At 47.3% G+C, this 23,862-nt stretch overlaps 1 protein-coding gene and 1 long non-coding RNA gene across 2 annotated transcripts in view; one reads left to right on the top strand and one right to left on the bottom strand.

The window, feature by feature from the left end:
- Positions 1-21,433, bottom strand: part of LOC119969678 (protein NDRG3-like) — a 116,523-nt gene extending 95,090 nt beyond the window's left edge. The window contains exon 1 of the mRNA XM_038803636.1: positions 21,045-21,433. The gene's annotated coding sequence lies outside the window, so the exon portion shown is untranslated. The remainder of the gene's footprint in view (positions 1-21,044) is intronic.
- On the top strand, positions 15,386-18,945 carry LOC119969679. The gene is made up of 2 exons (XR_005461443.1): positions 15,386-15,505; positions 18,498-18,945. It is a non-coding gene; the product is annotated as an uncharacterized LOC119969679 (long non-coding RNA).
- Positions 21,434-23,862: the final 2,429 nt, after the last annotated feature.

The raw sequence follows: 23,862 nt of genomic DNA, 5'->3' as shown, positions 1-23,862 counted from the left end.
TTGCTGCATTTGGACATGGACTGCTTCAGTATCTGTGGATGAACTGGTGCTGAACATTGTGCAGTCATCTGCAAACATCCCCACTTCTGACCTTATGATGATGGGGGTTAGAATTATATAGAATTTACAGTGCAGAAGGAGGCCATTCGGCCCATCGAGTCTGCACTGGCTCTTGGAAAGAGCACCCTACCCAAGGTCAACACCTCCACCCTATCCCCATAACCCAGTAACCCCACCCAACACTTAAAGGCAATTTTGGACACTAAGGGCAATTTATCACGGCCAATCCACCTAACCTGCACATCTTTGGACTGTGGGAGGAAACCGGAGCACCCGGAGGAAATCCACGCACACACGGGGAGGATGTGCAGACTCCGCACAGACAGTGACCCAAGCCGGAATCGAACCTGGGAACCTGGAGCTGTGAAGCACTTGTGCTATCCACAATGCTACCGTGCTGCAGGGTTGTTGATGAAGCAGCTGATGATGGTTGGGCCTAGGTCACTACCCTGAGGAATTGCTGCAGTGATGTCCTGGAGCTGAGATGATTGACCTCCAACCACCACAACCATCTACCTTTGTGCCAGGTATGACTCCAACCAGTGGAGAGTTTTCCCCCTGATTCCCACTGACTCCAGTTTAGCTGGGGCTCCTTAATGCCACACTCACAGTCAAATAACAATCTATTCTCTGGGTAAAGAAATTTCCCCTACTAAACCCCTTGGAATATTTGCCTATGTTAAAGGCCCAAACATACTCAAAGGTGATGTTGGACTTCTGTCCTTCTAGGCAACAGAGGTAGGGGGTGTGGACGGTGCTGTTGAAGCAGCTGTGGAGAGTTGCAGCAGTGAATCTTCTTTATGTGGCACACACCAGTGGTGGAGGAAGTGAACGGACGTGATTTCCCAAAAGGGAACAAAGCCCCTGAGGGAACGTGTTTAGCCGCGTGTTACCCGACACTCGCAGTGCTGGGAATCACACGGCTATTCAACGCGACTCGTTTTAAATAAAGGGCCTGAACGGGGAACACGCAGCCGAGGCCGCACATAGCCCCGTTTTGTACAATGGGGAGGTCCGTTCGTCGGAATTCCCCACTGTGGCGAGAGAGTGGGACACCGTTTTTAAATGGGGTCCCGATCTCATAGTCCCCGAAAAGAAGCCCCGACCTCCCCCAGCCCAATGCAACATGGGAAGGTCCCTCAGTCCCCGCTCTCTCCAAAGCCCACACTGGGCAACCCCAGCCCGATCGCACACTCGCAAAAGAATGGCAGCTTGGCACCTTGCCAGTGCTAACCTAGCACCTTGGCAGTTGCCTTGCCCACTGACAGGACCACCTGGGCACTTTGCCATTGCCAGGGTGCCAGGCTATTGGTGCCAGGGTACCCAGGTGGTACCAGCAGTACCAGGACATGCAGCTGGGGGCCTCAGATCAACTTGGGACACCAGTATTAAATGGCTCTCAAAGGGATTAAATCCCAAAGCCTCAGGTACCTCAGGAATCTGCACGTTAGAGTGAGCCTTACTGCCTCGCTCTAATATGCAGATTTGCTAAAATGTGGTCCCGCCCATTGTGGGCTGGATTCCCCTTGCAATATCTGGCAAGACTGCATTGAATCTCGCGAGATGTTGCGAGCCGAGCAGATCACGGGAACGGGGTTTCCCAGCTTTCACCGGCCACACTGCGCCACGGCGGGCTGCTTTGCCAGTGCAGCGTGGCCAGAGGATCGCGCCCAATGTTTAAGATGGCAGATGAGGTGCTGATCAACGGGCTGCTTTGTCCTGAACGGTGTCGAGCTTCTCGAGTGTTGTGAGAGTTGCGCTCAGCCAGGCAAGTGGAGTGTATTCCACCACACTCCTGACTTGTGCCCTGTAGATGGTGGATGGGTTTTGGGAAAGTCACAAGGTGAGTTACAAGCTGCAGAGCTCCCAGCCTCTGTCCTGTCTTTGTAGCTTCAGTATTTACGTGGCTGGTCCAGTTAGGTTTCTGGTTAATGTCAACCCTCACCACCATCACCCAAGGATATTGATTGTGGGAGTTTTAGCATTAATAATGTTTCCTCATAACATAGACCCTTTGCACTCAGGATTAATGGTGTTGTCTGGAATTGAAAACAAAATACCAAAGGAAAGATTGAGCAATCCAGTTGAAAGCTCTTGGGGGCACTGCTCTATTGTCTGGATCTGCGCATCCAGGCTTTTAAAAATATTGCTTCGGGACAGTGCCAGATATTGGAAATTAATAGTTACTCCCAGTCCCTTTCTGTCAACTCAAACCCATTCATTTTAATAGTTAAGATGCTAACATACAGCACAGAACCATTAGACCCAACTAATGGATGTCAGTATTTATACTCCACGAGTCACCTCCCGTCCCCACATCATCTAACCCTAACCCTAATCATCTAAACACATCAACAGATGCTTCTACTTTTTATTTATGTCTAGCGTCTAGCTAACCCCTTAAATGCATATCCATGCTATTCGTTTCAAAAACGATATTCGTCAGAGCCACTTCTGCCGTCTGCCCAGTTGGGTCCACATTATTCTGCAATGTGTTTCCTTGTCATAGAACATAGAACATAGAACAGTACAGCACAGAACAGGCCCTTCGGCCCTCGATGTTGTGCCGAGCAATGATCACCCTACTTAAACCCACGTAACCCGTATACCCGTAACCCAACAATCCCCCCATTAACCTTACACTACGGGCAATTTAGCATGGCCAATCCACCCAACCCGCACATCTTTGGACTGTGGGAGGAAACCGGAGCACCCGGAGGAAACCCACGCACACACGGGGAGGACGTGCAGACTCCACACAGACAGTGACCCAGCCGGGAATCGAACCTGGGACCCTGGAGCTGTGAAGCATTGATGCTAACCACCATGCTACCGTGAGGCCCCTATCATCTCTGTCCCTATCACTCTCCCTGTTGCCACCAGTGAATTTAAATTGTAGAAGTTCAAATTTCATTACGATATGCAAGTTGCTGACCAGATGAATGGCTTCGGGCCCCGTTACCGTGCCGCCCAAATATTGCTTTGGGACTGCACCCAAACCCATTCTGCCGCAGCTCCTCTCGTGTTCTCTACCTCAAACTGCTGACCAGATTCTGCATGGATTCATGTGGTTTTCAGCTCAATTAGTAATCTTGTGTTTGTTTGTGTATCCCTTCCTAACAGCGCTGCGGGTGTACCTACACCACATGGACAGCAGCGGTTTAAGGCAGCGACGCACCACCGCCTCAAGGGCAATTAGGGGTGGGCAATAAAAGCTGACGCTCTGTGAAAGAATAAGAAAAGTCCAAATAAAGGGCACCTCCACTATGTAATCCACTTAGAAAAGTAAAAGGCACCATAACTTTCTTTATGTCAAACCAGTGCGTCGCTCATTATATTCTTGCACCAACCCACAAAAGGATATGTTTTGTTCTTTTTCCCTGTTATTGATATATGGTGAATGGACATCTAGTTGACTGGGTCAGATTGGAATAAAAGCTCGGTATTGGATTGCTTCTAATCCTGTCGAGCGGTGATGGGCAACCTAGGCTGATGAGTGGCCCACCATTATCTCAGTGGGCCGTGTTTTGTTATGCTCTTGACGTAGCATAAGCTGCTTCCTTGATGTGCACTCTGACAAAGGAAGGTTCAGACTTGGAGATAGCTTTAACACATTTATTAAACTGTTAACGATTCTCCTACTTGGATTCAACTCTCCTGTTAATCCTGCTATAGCTACTCAGACTGACGAATCAGTCTGCTACAATCCAGGTGGTGGGTATGATGTGTTTCAAATCAACCCTGTGTACTCACTGAGTGTCTCCACTGGAAAGAGGAAGAACATGTGTGCTGTGTCCTTTTATATGGGTTGCTGTAATGCCCTCCTGTGGTACTGTCACCTCTGTGTGTATCGTGAATGCCCATTGGTCGTGTCCTATCTTACTGGCCTATTGGTTGAATGTCTGTGTGTTATGTCTCTGGTGCTCCCTCGACTGTCTAGCTAGTCTACGTGTATTTACATTAATCCCTTGTGTATTTACAGTGATGCATGTCACCACAGGTCGCAAGATTGAAATCGGACTTGTTCATTAACTATAACCCTTCAATAAGATTGAACACATTTAATAGATATTTCAGAACGAGTTATAGAAAATGCTTAATCTTTCTTCTATGAATAAAACTATCCGCTGCAAAACAAAACAAATATTTACACTTTGGATGCAGAGGGATCGCACGGCTCTCACAGTTAATGTTGTGAGCAATCAGCATGCACCTCACTTCACATGCCTTTGTTTTATGTGTGCATCGCTTCAGTTATACCGGGAGGAAAAAAGCTACGCTGATGGAAACTGCGGAATGTGACCACCTTACGCGTGGACAACATTCAACAAAATGTCTCATGGGCCTCATTCAGAGCCCTATAAGCTACTGTACAGTTCCCCTTGAAGTAAAGTATGGAAAAATGAATCCCTGTTGTTTTAACACCACAATGCATTTCCGACTACAATTATCACTGCGTTATTTTGAGAGTCATTAAGGAAGGACAATTTATGGCTTTGTTCCCCCATAAAAGCTCTCCTTGAAGAAATGCGACATTGGATGTCAACAGAACACTCCTGTATTGTGAAACAAAATGTTTGTGAATATCTGACACTCAAGGCTCTCTCTCTCTCAGGCATAATGGATTCTGACAATTTTCAAACACTTATCCCGGTTTCAGGAAAGCCTTACGGCGGAGGTTTAGTCGTGCCCTTGCTTCTGAGCTAGAAGCTCCGTGTTCGTGGCCCACTCCAGGCTTCTGGCTTCACGCTGGTGTCCTGTCCCAGGAAAAATTAAGCTATGGAAAATAGATGCCAGAATGTGCTTTGCCTGCCTCATGCATCACTTGACGCGGGCAAATTTACATCACCCCGGATTCAAATCCCTCCATAGCTTCCCATCTCTGAAACCTCCTCCGACCTTCCGAGGCCTCTGGGTTCATCCACTCATCCACTTCTGGCCCCTTGATCCCTGATTTTTATCGTTCCACCGTTGGTGGTCAGGCTCCTCAATTACCCAGGCCCAAAACTCTGGAATTCCCCCCCCCCCCCCCCCCTAAATCTCTCCACCTCTTCATAACTCTCTTCTCCTTTAAGCTGCTCACTGGTAATACTCATAAGTAATACTAATAGAGCAAACTTTGGTCACATGTCCCAACATCTCCTTCTGCAGAATGTCAGTCGCAGCCCTCGCCAGCTCGTTAATGGTCGCTTTTTGGGTTTCCAGCTTCTCCTCCTGGGCTTCCAGTTTCTTCTCTGCTCTGCCCAGGGCGAGCTGCACCTCCGCCAGGGCCTTGGCCATTGCTGTCTGTACTGCAGCCTCTATGTCTGCTTTGGTCCCGGCCTTGCTTTCTTGCTGGTGTTCCCTCAGCGCCTCGGCAAAGGCTGCCTTCCAGTTCCCCTCTGGCCCAGGGGGTAGAACCTCCTGTCTGCCCAGTTCTTTTAGTTGGGGTGAGGCTTCCATACCGCCTCTTCGTGTACCAATTAGCTCGTCTGAGTGGGCTCGTGTATTTCCTCCTTTTCCTCTTGGTGCCTTTTCTCCCTCTTCTTTGGCTCCCATCTGGCATTTTTTCCCCCCTTATTACCCCCCCCCCCCGCTTTTTTTCTCTCCCCCCTCCCTTCTGAGACTCTTTTCAGGTAAGTTTGGGTTTTTTTTGAGAAGCTTGGAAGGAGAGAGGGAGTGTTCGCTTCCTGGTCTCCGGCCCCCGGCTCCTCCCGCGTACCTTTCCTCCCTCCGGCTCCCTGTGGCCTCCTCCCCTTCTCCCAGGAGGGGGGCTCTCCCCACGTGCCTCTACTGCTGCTCGCTCCGTTCCCGAGCGCCCGGGTCTCCGTCCCCCCCTCCGCCTTGGGGTCCAGGTCGCTCCTCTTCCTTCGCTCCCGCCGTGCGGGGGCCCAGTCGGCCTGGCTCGCGCACCCGGGCGCGCGTTCTTCGTGGGGGAACGGGACGCGAGTATGGTCCCCCCCCCCCCTCCGGAGCTCCTCTGTATGCGACCGCTCCCCTCCGCCGCTGGAAGTCCTCTCCTCCTCCTTCTTCAGAATGGTGTCAAAGTTGTTTTGATAAGTGCTCGTGAAGCAGCTTGGGATGTTTCACGATGTTAAAGGCACTACTGGTGATTAATTGTCAATTAGGCAGAATATCAGCTCCACAGGACAGCTTCACTTTTTAAATGCACTCGATTCGGCAGGGTTTAAAAATGACAATATTGTCTGGCGTAAAGGACGATGCAAACACCAGGATCACCTCAGGGTAAACTCTCTCACCATTTGCTTTCAATGTCTGAAATGTCTGTGTTCAATCACCAGTCCAAGGGGCCTTCAATGATTTCTGACTGTGATCACAAATTTGTTATTGAGGACTAAAAACGTCAGGGGGACTTGTGATGAACGGAGTCTTTCTCCAAGATCAATAAAGCAAACGATCCGGTCATTATCACATTGCTGTTTGTGGCACATTGCGATGGACTGAGGTCATGAAACGAGAGATGGTGGATACAGTCACTGAACCAGTGATCCAGAGACTTGGGCTAATGCTCTGCAGACTGGCAGACACTCTCGGTATCTACTGCCATCAGGGCATGGCAGCTCTCAATTGTGCCTGCGGTAAACGGAAATGCATTCCAGTGGCTGTCGGATAAACACACACCTGCTCCAAGCACAGCGCACCTGTCATAATCCACCCCCTCACCCCCCCCGAGACATTAGAACATAATCACTCTGCCACAAGATTTTTCCGTCCACTTCCTTCAAGTGAAGAATTGAATTAGGCAACAAAATAAATTGAAGAGCAGATTCTCTAATTGGTCATTTCTGTCTGCGAATGGCTAAAACCCTGATCCCAGCAGCATGCCATAAAAAGACATGATAGTTTTAATGAGAACAGACTGCAATTCTTTGATAACATACTTACCCTCTCCCCTCCCCCTACACTCATCCGTAGAAGGCACTGAAGCATTCCATTTTTCACACCGGTTTCTCCAAGACTGAATATTTAACATTAATTTGTCTGTGAATATAGTCAGTTTTACACTGGTGAAATATTTGGGACCTGTTACAAACGCCCTTTCAAACCTACTCCAGGAGGGAAGCACAGTGGCACAGTGGTTAGCACTGCTGCCTCACGGCGCCGAGGACCCGGGTTTGATCCCGGCCCCGGGTCACTGTCCGCGTGGAGTTTGCACATTCTTTTTTTTTCCATAAATTTAGAGTACCCAATTCTTTTTTTCCCCAATTAAGGGGCAATTTAAATTGGCCGACTCACCTACCCCTCCACACGGACAGTGACCCGGGGTCAGGATCGAACCCGGGTCCTTGGCTAACCACGGCGCCACCGTGCTGCCTGAGTTTGCACATTCGCCCCTTGTCTGCGTGGGTCTCCCCCCTCAACCCAAAGATGTGCAGGGTAGGTGGATTGGCCACTCTAAATTGCCCCTCAATAGGAATTTTGTTTTGAAAAACCTACTCTGGGGCTGAAGTGCAGAATTACAAAGGGTCCACTATAGGTCGTATTGCATTTTAAAACAGTTTAGAATAATTTTATCCAACCCTTCTTATTTTACATTTCCTCACTGGCTGAAACAACCAGCAATCAGATCCGTACCTCTCATTTATTTCTATACCAGTAGTTCTGTACAGGAGGGTATCCGGGGATAAACCATACACCCACCCTTCGGGTCCAATGATGTCTCACTATGAAGAATACGTTTCTATGAGCAAAAGGATTGATGACATCAAAGATAATCCCCTCAAATAACGCTATAGTCTGACAACAATCAGAGACCTATTGTCTACATAGAGATGGTTCAAGACCCATAGATTGAAGACCCACTCCAGAGACTGGAGTTCAAAATCTAGACACTCGCAGTGCAGTACTGATGGCGTGCTGCACAGTCAACAGGTGCGCCTTTCAACTGAGATTAAACTGAGACCCCGCAATTCTCTCTCCAAAGTGATCCCAAAGCATTGTTTTGAAGCGAAGCATAGGAGTTTCGCACTGGTGTCTCTCAACATCAGAACAGATAACCCGGGTGTTATCGCATTGCTGACTGTGAGATCCTGCAGTGTGCAAATTGGCTGCTGTGTGTCCTACACAACAAGTGGCCGATATTCTCTCAATGCTGCATGGCTGCGCAACAACCCAAAGCCCTGGGAAAAACAGGCCATGGACAACCAACGAACGAGAAAACGCTGGAAAATCTCAGCAGGTCTGGCAGCATCTGTAGGGAGAGAAAAGAGCTAACGTTTCGGGTCCATAGAATTTACAGTGCAGAAGGAGGCCATTCAGCCCATCGAGTCAGCACCGGCTCTTGGGAAGAGCACCCTACCCAACCCCACACCTCCACCCTATCCCCATAACCCAGTAACCCCACCTAACACTAAAGGCAATTTTGGATACTAAGGGCAGTTTAGCATGGCCAATCCACCTAAAGCTGAGGGCTTTGACAAAGAGTCATCGGACTCAAAACATTAGCTCTTTTCTCTTCCTACAGATGCTGCCAGACCTGCTGAGATTTTCCAGCATTTTCTCTTTCGTTTCAGATTCCAGTATCCGCAGTATCCATCCAGGTGCACACATGCAGGGCCACGTAACCATCTTAATAGGACCGTGCTGATCAACAAGAAAGCCTTCTGGCGCAAAGGGAAAGTAGAGGGAACATTGGTGATTACATGTCAAAACTTTTTAATTGGCTGTAAACCTCTTTAGGGTGTGCTGAGGTTGTGAAAGGTGTTATAGAAGTGAAAGTTATTACTTTCTTTCCCAACCCCTCTCATGTTCACAATCTTTTCCATCTCTCTCTGAAGGTTTCTAGCTCTCCATTTTTCGACTTGCCCCTCCCCACTTGTTAACATCTCGACATTCCACACCAATCTCTCTCTCACACGCACTCAATATCTGCTCTTTTACACTCTGCTTATATTACAGCATTACATGTTCAAAGCCAAGACTGAATGTGTTCCGGGCATTATATGAAATTAAGCAAACTTATCCCTTGTAACTATCTAACTTTCAATTCTTCTGGGCAAGGTGCAGGGCACAATAATGACGTAGATAAAATTGGATATTCCAAAAGAGGCTCAGCATATATCTGATTATCCCAGCTGTGTATATGTTCACAAAAGGAGACAGCAACCAGCTGATAATAACTCACAAAACATATACAACTAATGTTCATACAAGGGGGATCATTCAGATTCACATTGTTGTAACTCATTGTCAGTGGTAATTACTTTCTCATTTTTTAAAACTCATTGCCTGGAGTGTGTGCTGTGAACTAGCTGCCTCACTCACATCTTCCAATAACCATTAAAATAGAAATTCTCACCTTTCATTATCACATACACAAGTGCTAATGTTGCAGAAGTGCTTGTGACTAGTTAGTTATTCTCCACCACCCGGCTTGCGACAAATCAGAAAATATCAAGCATATTCAGCAGTGGTCTCTCCGAAGGATGGTTAGTTAGTTCCTGGAGAACTAATAAATATCAAGGCCCCCACTAGTAAACTTAAACGCAGGAATCTCTTTCGCTCGTCCCTGGATTTGCCTGTACACTGTACAGCTTCACAATACTGAGGGTACCTACATTTAGCTGGTTTAGCTCACTCGGCTAAATCGCTGGCTTTTAAAGCAGACCAAGCAGGCCAGCAGCACGGTTCGATTCCCGTACCAGCCTCCCCGGACAGGCGCCGGAATGTGGCGACTAGGGGCTTTTCACAGTAACTTCATTGAAGCCTACTCGTGACAATAAGCGATTTTCATTTCATTTCATTTTCATTAAAGTTAGCTGAAGGGGCAGGTGTGACCTGCAGGGCCCAAGAATGCAGCTCACAGCCAGGGCAAAGCGAATCCAGGCAACAATGACCACGATATATAGCAAGATGCAGCTTAGGTTTCTTGACTAAATATAAAACTTGCATTCATTTGGCGCCTTTAACATTGTGAAATGTCTCAAGGCGCTTCACGAGAACAAAATTAGACAAAAATTCACACTGTGCCAAAGGAGGAGGCATTGAGATAGCGGATCAGTGTCTTGGTTCAAGAAATAGGTTAAGGGGGGTTGTTGCTCGTGCCACGTGATAGTGAGATGAGGAATAGGGAGAGAGAGCAATTAAACACGTGGCTACAGGGATGGTGCAGGCGGGAGGGATTCAGATTTCTGGATAACTGGGGCTCTTTCTGGGGAAGGTGGGACCTCTATAGACAGGATGGTCTACATCTGAACCTGAGGGGCGCCAATATCCTGGGGGGGAGATTTGTTAGTGCTCTTTGGGGGGGTTTAAACTAATTCAGCAGGGGCATGGGAACCTGGATTGTAGTTTTGGGGTACGGGAGATTGAGAGTAGAGAGGTCAGGAGCACAGATTTGACTTCGCAGGAGGGTGCCAGTGTTCAGGTAGGTGGTTTGAAGTGTGTCTACTTCAATACCAGGAGTATACGAAATAAGGTAGGGAAACTGGCAGCATGGGTTGGTACCTGGGACTTTGATGTTGTGGCCATTTCAGAGACATGGATAGAGCAGGGACAGGAATGGTTGTTGCAGGTTCCGGGGTTTAGGTGTTTTAGTAAGCTCAGAGAAGGGGGCAAAAGAGGGGGAGGTGTGGCGCTGCTAGTCAAGGACAGTATTACGGTGGCGGAAAGGATGCTAGATGGGGACTCTTCTTCTGAGGTAGTATGGGCTGAGGTTAGAAACAGGAAAGGAGAGGTCACCCTGTTGGGAGTTTTCTATAGGCCACCTAATAGTTCTAGGGATGTAGAGGAAAGGATGGCGAAGATGATTCTGGAAAAGAGCGAAAGTAACAGGGTAGTTGTTATGGGAGACTTTAACTTTCCAAATATTGACTGGAAAAGATATAGTTCGAGTACATTAGATGGGTCATTCTTTGTACAATGTGTGCAGGAGGGTTTCCTGACATAATATGTTGACAGGCCAACAAGAGGCGAGGCCACATTGGATTTGGTTTTGGGTAATGAACCAGGCCAGGTGTTAGATCTGGAGGTAGGTGAGCACTTTGGAAACAGTGACCACAATTCGGTGACCTTTACGTTAGTGATGGAAAGGGATAAGTATACCCCGCAGGGCAAGAGTTATAGCTGGGGGAAGGGCAATTATGATCCCATTAGACATGACTTAGGATGTGTTGGTTGGAGAAGTAGGCTGCAAGGGTTGGGCACACTGGATATGTGGAGCTTGTTCAAGGAACAGCTATTGCATGTTCTTGATAAGTACGTACCAGTCAGGCAGGGAGGAAGGGGTCGAGCGAGGGAACCGTGGTTTACCAAAGAAGTGGAATCTCTTGTTAAGAGGAAGAAGGAGGTCTATGTGAAGATGAGGCGTGAAGTTTCAGTTGGGGCGCTTGATAGTTACAAGGAAGCGAGGAAGGATCTAAAGAGAGAGCTGAGACGAGCAAGGAGGGGACATGAGAAGTCTTTGGCAGGTAGGATCAAGGAAAACCCAAAAGCTTTCTATAGGTATGTCAGGAATAAAAGAATGACTAGGGTAAGAGTAGGGCCAGTCAAGGACAGTGGTGGGACGTTGTGTGTGGAGGCTGAGGAGATAAGCGAGATACTAAATACTTTTCGTCAGTATTCACTCAAGAAAAAGATAATATTGTGGAGGAGAATGCTGAGACCCAGGCTATTAGAATAGATGGCATTGAGGTGCGTAGGGAAGAAGTGTTGGCAATTCTGGACAAGGTGAAAATAGATAAATCCCCGGGGCCGGATGGGATTTATCCTAGGATTCTCTGGGAAGCCAGGGAAGAGATTGCTGAGCCTTTGGCTTTGATTTTTAGGTCATCATTGGCTACAGGAATAGTGCCAGAGGACTGGAGGATAGTAAATGTGGTCCCTTTGTTCAAGAAGGGGAGTAGAGATAACCCCGGTAACTATAGGCCGGTGAGCCTAACGTCTGTGGTGGGTAAAGTCTTGGAGAGGATTATAAAAGATACGATTTATAATCATCTAGATAGGAATAATATGATTAGGGACAGTCAGCATGGTTTTGTGAAGGGTAGGTCATGCCTCACAAACCTTATCGAGTTCTTTGAGAAGGTGACTGAACAGGTAGACGAGGGTAGAGCAGTTGATGTGGTGTATATGGATTTCAGTAAAGCGTTTGATAAGGTTCCCCACGGTCGGCTATTGCAGAAAATACGGACGCTGGGGATTGAGGGTGATTTAGAGATGTGAATCAGAAATTGGCTAGTTGAAAGAAGACAGAGAGTGGTAGTTGATGGGAAATGTTCAGAATGGAGTTCAGTTACGAGTGGCGTACCACAAGGATCTGTTCTGGGGCCGTTGCTGTTTGTCATTTTTATAAATGACCTAGAGGAGGGCGCAGAAGGATGGGTGAGTAAATTTGCAGACGACACTAAAGTCGGTGGAGTTGTAGACAGTGCGGAAGGATGTTGCAGGTTATAGAGGGACATAGATAAGCTGCAGAGCTGGGCTGAGAGGTGGCAAATGGAGTTTAATGTGGAGAAGTGTGAGGTGATTCACTTTGGAAAGAATAACAGGAATGCGGAATATTTGGCTAATGGTAAAATTCTTGGTAGTGTGGATGAGCAGAGGGATCTCGGTGTCCATGTACATAGATCCCTGAAAGTTGCCACCCAGGTTGATAGGGTTGTGAAGAAGGCCTATGGTGTGTTGGCCTTTATTGGTAGAGGGATTGAGTTCCGGAGCCATGAGGTCATGTTGCAGTTGTACAAAACTCTAGTACGGCCGCATTTGGAGTATTGCGTACAGTTCTGGTCGCCTCATTATAGGAAGGACGTGGAAGCTTTGGAACGGGTGCAGAGGAGATTTACCAGGATGTTGCCTGGTATGGAGGGAAAATCTTATGAGGAAAGGCTGATGGACTTGAGGTTGTTTTCGTTAGAGAGAAGAAGGTTAAGAGGTGACTTAATAGAGGCATACAAAATGATCAGAGGGTTAGATAGGGTGGACAGCGAGAGCCTTCTCCCGCGGATGGAGGTGGCTAGCATGAGGGGACATAGCCTTAAATTGAGGGGTAATAGATATAGGACAGAGGTCAGAGGTGGGTTTTTTACGCAAAGAGTGGTGAGGCCGTGGAATGCCCTACCTGCAACAGTAGTGAACTCGCCAACATTGGGGCATTTAAAAATTTATTGGATAAGCATATGGATGATAAGGGCATAGTGTAGGTTAGATGGCCTTTAGATTTTTTCCATGTCGGTGCAACATCGAGGGCCGAAGGGCCTGTACTGCGCTGTATCGTTCTATGTTCTATGTTCTAAGACCACGACGAGTTTCAATATGGTCAACATAGAGAAAAGGTTTCTGCTTGTTGGTTGAGTCCAAACAACTCCAAAACTAGAGGCCATGAATATAGAAATGGTAATTAAACCAATTGGGAATTTGGGAGAAACTTCTTTAGGCAGAGTGGCGAGAATTGGACTTTGCTACCACAAGGAGTGATCAAGGCAATTAATATTGATGCATTTAGGGGAAGTTAGATAACAGCATGAATGATAAGAATAGAAGGGTCTGTTGATGGAATAAGATGAAGCAAAATGAGACGTGTGTGGAGCACAGACATCGACAGGGACCTGTTGGCCTGTTTCTATGTAATTCTTGGAGGAGAGAGAGAGGTGGAGATAAACATTTTGCTTCCTTCAGAGACAGTGAGGGCCAAAGCCTGAAGCACTATCAACTCAAACATGGTCATTTTCCAATTGGATTTCATTGTCAGATTGGACCAATAATAATTCAGCATTTTCACAGACCAGCGGTCTACAAAGAGACAGGTGCAAAACTAGGGCAATGTTCTTCTTTTAGTATAATTGTTGGGGCTCTGGTGGCAAATCAGAGATTATGCTACCTCATGAGAAGAGGACTATCGTACACTATAATGCACCATGTATTATTTTGTTAAGATGATTCTTTCACGTCCATTGGAAAGACTGTGGCCATTTTCCTTGAAGAAGGGAAGGTTAAGAGGAGATGTGATAGAGGTGTTCAAAATCATGAAGGGTCTAGACAAAGTAGATGGAAAGAAACTGTCCCCATTGATGGAAGGTCAAGAACCAGAGGACGCTGATATATGGTGATTGACAAAGAAAGCACAAGATAAACCGCCTTCCTCAGAGTGGTTAAGATCTGGAACGCAATGTCTTAGAGTGTGGTGGAAATGTGGCCATTGAGACTTTCATAAAGGGAATTGGATCATTGTCCGCAAAGGAAAAATGTGCAGGTCTACAGTGGAAAGGCAGGAGAGTGTCACTGGATGAATTGCTCCTTCAGAGGGCCAACACAGACACAATGGACTGAATGGCCTCCTTCTATCCTGTAATTCTATGCTGCAGGGACACACTTTTTCTTATGTTCTTGTTTTAGTCAATTAAAAGCAAATTGCTCTCAGATATATCTGAGGGTTAATTAAAGGACATTTCTCTTTCTGGGAATCTCTCTGAAGATAGACAACGCCTCTTAAACCTTGAACTCTTCCGAGATGGTTACGGTGTGATTTGATAGGGCAGCACGGTGGCGCAGTGGTAGCGCTGCTGCCTCACGGTGCCGAGGTCCCAGGTTCGATCCCGGCTCTGGGTCACTGTCCATGTGGAGTTTGCACATTCTCCCCGTGTTTGCGTGGGTTTCGCCCCCACAACCCAAAGTTGTGCAGGCTAGGTGGATTGGCGGTGCTAATTTGTCCCTTAATTAGAAAAATAAATTGGATACTCTAAATTTATTTTTTAAAAAGGATAGGTAGAGAAAAACTATTTCTGCTGATTGGGAGTTCAGGACTAGGGCTCACAATCCAAAACCTTGAACCAGACCACTCGGGAATGAAGTTAGCAAACACTTACATGGAAAGGGTGGCAGATGTTTAGAACTCTTGTGAAAATGGCAATTGATGCTAGGTCAACGGAGATTGATAGATTTTTGCTCACCAGAGCTATTGTGGGATAAGGGGAAAAGACAGGAATATGGAATTAGGTCACAGATCAGCCATCAGAACATGCTCATGGGGCTATATAGCTGTGTCCTGTTCCTATGTTTCTAAAACAAGATAAAAGCAGCAAGCGACCATTGACTATTATTTTTTATACTTTTCTTAAAAAAGTGTGACACTTTTACCACCATTGAGTTGTCGCTTGCATCTATTTATAAAGTTTGCATCAATGCCCTTCTGTATCAATACGTTCCTCAAGGTAACTCTCCTCGGTGTGACACTACACACAGCGTGCATCTGTGCACATACAGGGAGAAAGGTAAGTCATGGAGAAGTCATCATGTTTGTGACATAAGATAGCTTATAGTAACAGGATCATTGTCAGCTAAGAGATCTGCAGCTTCCACACATGCCGAGGTTTAAATCCCAAACTGTGTTCTGGTAATCAGCTGGCTGGTTGCCATGGTGCACCGCTTCAATTCTGTAACTAACAGCCATGGTGTCTTCCCAGCCTATCTCTGAGCTATATCTCGTTCTCAAGTGCAGGACGGTGTTCAGGTAAACCATTAATATCAGTTGGGATCTTGATGCAATTTGCTCCTCTACAAGGGACCAGTAACATTGCACATTCAGTTAGCATACATAGTGTTGACCTCTGATCCTTGACCCTTCTTTTCACCATATTTATAGAATCACTACATTGCAAAAGGAGGCCATCGGGTCTGCACCAACCCTCCGAAAAAGCACCCCACCCAGGCCCAATCCCATCCCTGTAACCCCGCCAAATCTTCAGACACCCAAGGGGCAATTTAGCATGGCCAATCCACCTGACCTGCTCATCTTTGGACTGTGGGACGATACCCTCGCAGATATGGGGGGAAATGTGCAAACTCCACACAGACAATAAGCCAAGGCCAGGATTGAACCCGGATCCTCGGCGCCGTGAGACAGCAATTCTAACCACTGTGCCACCGTGCTGCCCTGGAATTGGAGCAGTCTTTTGATGGGGATTTAAACCAAGGCCCCATCATCGCTCCCTCAGTTCTGCACTGAAGAGTCAGCCTAGCTTTTTGTATCAAAGTCTCTGAGTGGGACTTGAATTTGGAATCTTGTGACGAAGAGGCAAGAGCACGACCACCAACTGAGCCATGGCAGGAGAGTAACTGTCCCTCAACTATTTGGTCAGATCCATTGTTGGCTTATGCCACATGGAGGATGGAATTTTGGCATTTTTCTCAGGGGTTTCTCTTCCTTTGATAGGCAGCACAGTGGCACAGTGGTTAGCACTGCTGCATCACCGCGTCATGGTCCCAGGTTCAATCCCGGCTCTGGGTCACTGTCTGTGTGGAGCTTGCACATTCTCCCCGTGTTTGCGTGGGTTTCGCCACCACAACCCAAAGATGTGCAAGATAGGTAAATTGAACACACTAAATTGTCCATTAATTGGAAAAATATTAATTGGTACTCTAAATTTTTTTATTTTTTAAAAATGATTTGATGCAAGTTTTCAAAAGCGGAATTGATAGGATAGGTAGAGAAAGAGGGCGACAGGGTGGTGCAGTGGTTAGCACTGCTGCCTCACTGCACCGAGGTCACAGGATCGATCCCGGCTCTGGGTCACTGTCCTTGTGGAGTTTGCACATTCTCCCCGTGTTTGGGTGGGTTTCACCCCCACAACCCAAAGATGGGCAGGGTAGGTGAATTGGTGGTGCTAATTTGTCCCTTAGTTAGAAAAATAAATTGGGTACTCTAAATTTATTTTTTAAAAAGGATAGATAGAGAAAAACTATTTCTGCTGATTGGGAGTTCAGGACTAGGGCTCACAATTCAAAACCTTGAACCAGACCACTCGGGAATGAAGTTAGCAAACACTTACATGGAAAGGGTGGCAGATGTTTAGAACTCTTGTGAAAATGGCAATTGATGCTAGGTCAAGGGAGATTAATAGATTTTTGCTCACCAGAGTTATTGTGGGATAAGGAGAAAAGACAGGAATATGGAGTTAGGTCTCAGATCAGCCATGATCTAATGGGATGGCAGAACATGCTCATGGGGCTATATAGCAGTGTCCTGTTCCTATGTTTCTAAAACTAGATTATAGCAGCAAGCAATCATGGACTATTATTTTTTATACTTTTCTTTTTAAAGTGTGACACTTTTACCACCATTGTCTGTGTGTGTTCGTTGCCAGGGGGGGTGTCTCTACCACTACTGAGTTGACAATCTACTGCGGTGATGGGCAACCTAGGCTGATGAATAGGCCACATGAGTTGCCCTCCATCACCTTAGTGGGCTGCAAGTTTGGAATCGGGCCTGTCACTAACTATGACCCTTCAATCTTTAATACACGCAGGTTATTTCAGACAGAGTTATAGAAATGCTTAATCATTCATGTATCAATAGAACGGTCATTAGCTTCAAATGGTTAAAAACAAAAGAAATATTAGCATTTTGAGTGGAGGCAGAGTTGAGCGCACGACTCGCAGATTGCCCACCACTGGTCTACTGGGTACTTGACCTCCTTACCCATGTCACTATTGTACCCCTGGATAAAGTCAGCTGACCCATCATGTCTCCTTGCAGAGTTTACAGGAGCAACCCATGCAACGTTTTTTAAAGCTGTATATAAAATAGTCTTAAAAAATTTCTGTTACTGGAAGAGGCGTCAGTAGAGGAGCTGAAAACGAAGTGGGAGGGGGAACTGGGGGAACAGATCGAAGACGGGACATGGGCTGATGCCCTGGAGAGGGTAAATTCTTCCTCCTCGTGTGCGCGGCTTAGCCTCATCCAATTCAAGATGCTGCATAGGGCCCACATGACTGGGACGAGGATGAGTAGGTTCTTTGGGGGTGAAGATAGGTGTGCCAGGTGCTCGGGGAGTCCAGCGAACCATGCCCATATGTTCTGGGCATGCCTGGCATTGGAGGGGTTCTGGAAGGGGGTGGCGAGGACGGTGTCAAGGGTGGTGGGATCCAGGGTCAAGCCAGGATGGGGACTCGCGATCTTTGGGGTTGGGGTAGAGCCGGGAGTGCAGGAGGCGAAAGAGGCCGGTGTGCTGGCCCTTGCGTCCCTAGTAGCCCGGCGAAGGATTTTGCTACAGTGGAAGGACTCGAGGCCCCCAAGCGTGGAGACCTGGATCAATGACATGGCGGGCTTCATTAAGCTTGAGAAGGTTAAATTCGCCCTGAGAGGATCGGTGCAAGGGTTCTTTAAACGGTGGCAACCTTTCCTCGACATTCTGGCTCAACGATAGGGTACTGGGACAGTAGCAGCAGCAACCCGGGGGGGGGTGGGGGGGGGGACACGTTGATTATGTTTGCTTATTTTATTTAAATTTGATTTATCTAATTTTAATTTATGGTTAAGTTCTCTTGTTTGGGGGGGGGGGGGGAGTGTGATACATGTGATGTTACGGTATGGGGGGAATTGTGGGTGTTATGGGGCTGTTAGTTGCATATTACTGCTTTTTGCTATACTTGTTATATTTTTATATTTTCTGTAAAAAATTCCAATAAAAATTATTTAAAAAAAAAAAAATTTCTGTTACCAGACAGCATGCTCTTTGTGAACATCAGGAACATCATGCAGCAGGAACTCGTACAAATGAAACCTGAGCTACTCCCTGGCCAGGAGGTCGCAGTAGGGGTTTGGATTGTTTTAAGAATGTACGAAGCATGATTGGGAATCAATACAGAATTTATGATGCATCACTTTCATCCAGCTTGGCCTCGAGACTGCATTTTACCTAAACAAAAAATCAAGTAAACAACCTAGACTGGGACTGAGTTCAGAGTGTGCGGTGCTATTTTTGAAACTGCCAACGGAACAGAAATTTCTGCCTTGCGAGTCAGTAATCTGCTGAAAATGAATGCTCCTTCACAATGTTAGCAGCGGCATCAAGGTAAAGAACACACAGATTCACATATAATTAAGTGATGCCTAGGAGCTTATATAATTATACCTTTATGAATAACTAAATAAAATTCCTCTATCACCGACTCGTCACATGATGCAATAAACTGGAGATTGTAATTACTGTTCATTTTCACCCCCCTCATTAATGCCTCATGATCACAACAACAACTTATATTTAGATAGCACCCTTAGAGGCAGAGGTGTGCAGGGAGAGAATCCCAGAGCTTCGAGGTTGAGACAACTGAAGGCACAGCCACCAATGTAAATGTCACCACAGTCCCAGGGGACCATCATCTGCTCGCCCCTTTGGGACCTGACTGGTGGTGATTTAACCCGAGGATCACCACACCACAGGCGAGGGGCAGGGGGCAAGGTTCAATAGTAGAGGGATTAAAAATGGGGAATGCCCAAGAGATCAAAATTAGGAAAGGAGATATCAGGGAGGGTTGTGGGGCTGGAGGAGATAGGGTGGTACAATGCTATGGAGGGATTTGAAAACAAGAATGAGTGTTTTAAACTCAAGACATTGCTTTCCCGGGAGCCAATGTAGGTCAGTGAGCACAGGGGTCAAGATTGGAAAAGTGGTTATAGATGGCACAGTGGTTAGCACTAGTGCCTCACAGTGCCAGGGACCTGGGTTCAATTCCGGCCTTGGGTGACTGTTTGTTTGGAGTTTGCATGTTCTCCCCATGTCTGTGTGGCTTTCCTCCCACAGTCCAAAGATGTGCAGGATAGGTGGATTGGCCATGATAAATTGCCCCTTAGGTGTCCAAAGATTAGGTGGGGTTATGTGGATAGGGCAGGGGAGTGGGCCTAGGTGGGGTGCTCTTTCAGAGGGTTGGCGCAGACTAGATGGGCTGAATGGCCTCCTTCTGTATTGTCAGGATTCTATGACCTAAATGAATGCTTCAGTCCAAACATGTCCAGATCAGCTTCCAAATACATGAAGTGAAAGGTGTCCAGGACACACGGGCCAGATCCTTTGAAATTGAAAAAACCCTCAGGAAAGGGGAAATGGGGGGGGGGGGGGGAGGTCAACATGTTTGCGCATGTGGTTCTGAACTCTCCACTTTTGTTGATCACCAGTGCCACACATTCTATGATCTTCAACAAACAACAGCCGAGGTGTTTGAGGTCACTCCAAGATTTCTTGGTTCCGTTTCATTTTATCACTGTCTTGCCGAATTCTGAAAAACGCCGCAAAAAAAAAATGTTTAAGAAGCCCTGCCCAATATGCCCAGCTCTTCATTCACAAGAAGAAATGCTCAACACCAGTTGTTGGGGCACTATTAACCATCTCAAAGGCACAGCTGTATCCTCCACCAGCCCAGACAAGGTCAGATGGAGTAAGGTACTGAGATGGGACTCTCATACAAAATTAATACGGTGTGTGTGTGTGTAGGGGGGGGGGGGTTGGTAATGAAGCTGCACTAGAATTTCCAGAGCCTTCAATCTCGTCTTGGGAGTTTTGGAAGCTACGTGATCACAGGACAGAGAGTGTAGGAGAGTGCAACTGTGCACACTAGGTGTCAGTGTCCTTGGTAACCTCCTCGGCTCATGTGACAAAGAAGGTGGGACGAGAGGGGATAATGGAATTATGCCGTATCTCTCTGTTAAAACTCAGATTGGACCAGGTCCAAGGTCTGGTCGCACAACATTGCAGGAAAGACTTCCGGGTCTGGCACCTTCCACTGCCGACTAGCGCATCGATTTCCTCCCGTCTCTTGTTAATTTCTGAAAGAGAAGCGGGCGAGTGCAATGGAAGGAGAGGGGAGTTCATCACCCAGCACTCGTCAGAATTCCCCTGTACACTCCTTCCGTTCAGCCTCCTCCGCCCACCAGGAACACAAATCAACAGAGAGAAGAATAAACGTCCTTTTCGGCGTGATCTTAAAATTAAGCCCGGACTGTCTTGTCTTTAAAGCCCTCTCCATCCCCGCAAATTGTTCCACCTATCGGGGCACCGCTGCAAAATGCCTTAACATTTTTCTGTGCATGGTTTGTGTTTAAAGGCCTATTTCTACCTAACACGCTTCTTGCAACCAGGGAACCTGAATGCCGAGGAGAAACAGCCACATTTGCAATGAATGGGGGGGGGGGGGGGAGATGTGTCCAATTCGATGTATCCATGTCTCAACATTCCATTCTGACTACATTGATACAAAATGTATCAGCTACTCACCGACTGCACAGAGAGGGACTTATATCGATGGAGTGGCGATGTTATTGTCTCAATAGCTCTGTCTGACTCCACGTTGTGGCGTTGTCCTTGGTTGTTGCTGCTTCCCCCTCGGATGGGAACTGAACTAGTCTCACTCCGACTGAGCCGCTGCGTCGCTAGCAGGAGGGAGGGACGGGCAGAGAATGGGCAGGAACACAATCTCCAGACAGGACCCAGCCGCAATGAGTGAAAGCTCGAGTCACCAGTGGTAAAATCCCACCCTTGTCCCGACCCCAGGAACTGGGAGGGTGTGGAGTGACCGTGGTTCCTCCAAATCCAAACACTGCACCTAGTGCCGCAATAAAAACAAACTTGCACTCCTTCTCCACAAGCACCCGCAAAAATAAGATGGGGCTATGAAAATTCTGAAGGTTGTCAAGAGGATAATAGAACAGAGGGAAACCTGGTTAGGTGCATTAGGTAGGAAGCCGACAAAGTTAATCACAATTTAAAAACACTGCCAACTTCTTTATTTACGGCGTTTTAAAATTTCACGCCAGTTTAAATCATTGTTTTCAAAGGTAGGCTTGAATTTAAGTAGTCACCCCTCAGTCCGGTCAGATGGCAAGATGGTGGTGTTGGTTGCTCTACTCACGGAGTCTATGAGTTGCTGTCACAACATACACTTGTTTACATGCTGTGGTCTGGAGCTATGGATGGGGACAGTTGAAGCTCCAGCATTCTTTCCTCAACACGGCTGACCTGGAATCTCTTACCAACTGCCATCGGTGTGTGGGGCAAGGCTTTGCAGGTCGATACTCGGCCCGTTTGACCGCGTTATGAACGCACCTTCCTGGAGTGGGCCTCGAACCTGGCCCAGAGGCCATTGCCCCTGCACCACAAAACCAGCCGCATAACAAAATACCACAGACAAATCAGATGACCGGTGATTTAATTTGCTCTTGGTGTAGGGAGGAATATTTGACAAGATACTTGGAAAATTCCCAATTGTAACTTTGGGGTGGGGGCGGGGGCGGGGAATAACTTTCTCCTGCTCGCCATCCTGAATTTAATAATCTTTATTGTCACAAGTAGGCCTACCTTAACACTGCAATGACGTTATTGCGCAAAGCCCCTTGTTGCCACTTTCCGGCGCCTGTTCGGGTACACACAGGGAGAATTCAGAATGTCCAATTCACCAACAGCACGTCTTTCAGGACTTGTGGGAGGAAGCCAGAGCACCCGGAGGAAACCCACGCAGACACGGGGAGAACGGGCAGACTCTGCACAGACAGTGACCCAAGCCAGGAATCGACTCTGCAACCCTGGTGCTGTGAAGCAATAGTGCTAGCCACTGTGCTACCGTGCCGCCCATCATTTAATCTTAATTCTATGTCCCCTTAATGTAGCACTCCCTGCTCAGGAGATACACCTGAGGAAGGAGCAGTGCTCCGAAAGCTAGTGTTTGAAACAAACCTGTTGGACTTTAACCTGGTGTTGTAAGACTTCTTACTGTCCTCACCCCAGTCCAACGCCGGCATCTCCAGATCATGGCTCTTTGTTACAGTAACAGGGCAGCAGGGTAGCATGGTGGTTAGCATAAATGCTTCACAGCTCCAGGGTCCCAGGTTCGATTCCCGGCTGGGTCACTGTCTGTGTGGAGTCTGCACGTCCTCCCCCTGTGTGCGTGGGTTTCCTCCGGGTGCTCCGGTTTCCCCCCACAGTCCAAAGATGTGCGGGTTAGGTGGATTGGCCATGCTAAATTGCCCGTAGTGTCCTAATAAAAGTAAGGTTAAGGGGGGGGGGGGTTGTTGGGTTACGGTATAGGGTGGATACGTGGGTTTGAGTAGGGTGATCATGGCTCGGCACAACATTGAGGGCCGAAGGGCCTGTTCTGTGCTGTACTGTTCTATGTTCTATGTTCTAGAAGCAGGCCATTCAGCCCCTTGAGCCAGTGCTACCATACAGTTGGATAGTGGCTGCTCTGTAAGTTAACTCCATTTATCCATTCTGGTTCTGGACCCTTCAATACCATTGTCTAACAAAAATCTATCTGTCCAAAAACAAAATGTTGGAAAAATCAAATAAAAAAGAGAAATTGCGAATACTCAGCATGTCATGTTTCAGGGCTCTGATCTTTCACCAGGACACAGCTCTAAAATGTCCAATTTAATCTAACCAGCCTCAATGGCTTTTGGAAAAGAATATTTCAGATTACAACCCCCCTTTGTGTGAATGGATGTGAATGTCAGTCTGAACGGCCAACACCTACCCCGACCCTTAAATCATCCAAGAACTGGCAAATCAGGGTATCTGGAACCCTCTCCCACAAAATCATTTTTGGGGCTGGGAGTTTCATAGAATTTACAGTGCAGAAGGAGGCCATTTGGCCCATCGAGTCTGCACCAGCTCTTGGAAAGAGCACCCTACCCAAGCCCACATCCCCACCCTACCCCATAACCCAGTAACCCCACCCAACACTAAGGGCAATTTGGACACTAAGGGCAATTTAGCATGGCCAATCCACCTAACCTGCACACCTTTGGACTGTGGGAGGAAACCGGAGCACCCGGAGGAAACAAACGTACACACAGGGAGAACGTGCAGAGTCCGCACAAACAGTGACCCAAGCCGGGAATCGAACCTGGGACCCTGGAGCTGTGAAGCAATTGTGCCAACCACTATGCTACCGTGCTGTCCAATTAAATTTGAAAGTTCCCAAATTGAAATTGATGAAATTTTGTCACGCACGAGTATTGAGGGGGTGGAGCGGTGAGGGAACTTGGGCGACTGTCAAGCTGTCAAACACTTTTGAAAATCTTTGAGAGTTGAAAATATC

Source organism: Scyliorhinus canicula, chromosome 7, assembly GCF_902713615.1.
Source record: "Scyliorhinus canicula chromosome 7, sScyCan1.1, whole genome shotgun sequence".
In the NCBI taxonomy this organism is placed as follows: domain Eukaryota; kingdom Metazoa; phylum Chordata; class Chondrichthyes; order Carcharhiniformes; family Scyliorhinidae; genus Scyliorhinus; species Scyliorhinus canicula.
Note: the sequence above shows the minus strand (reverse complement) of the source record. Positions and strands in the feature narration are given on the sequence as shown.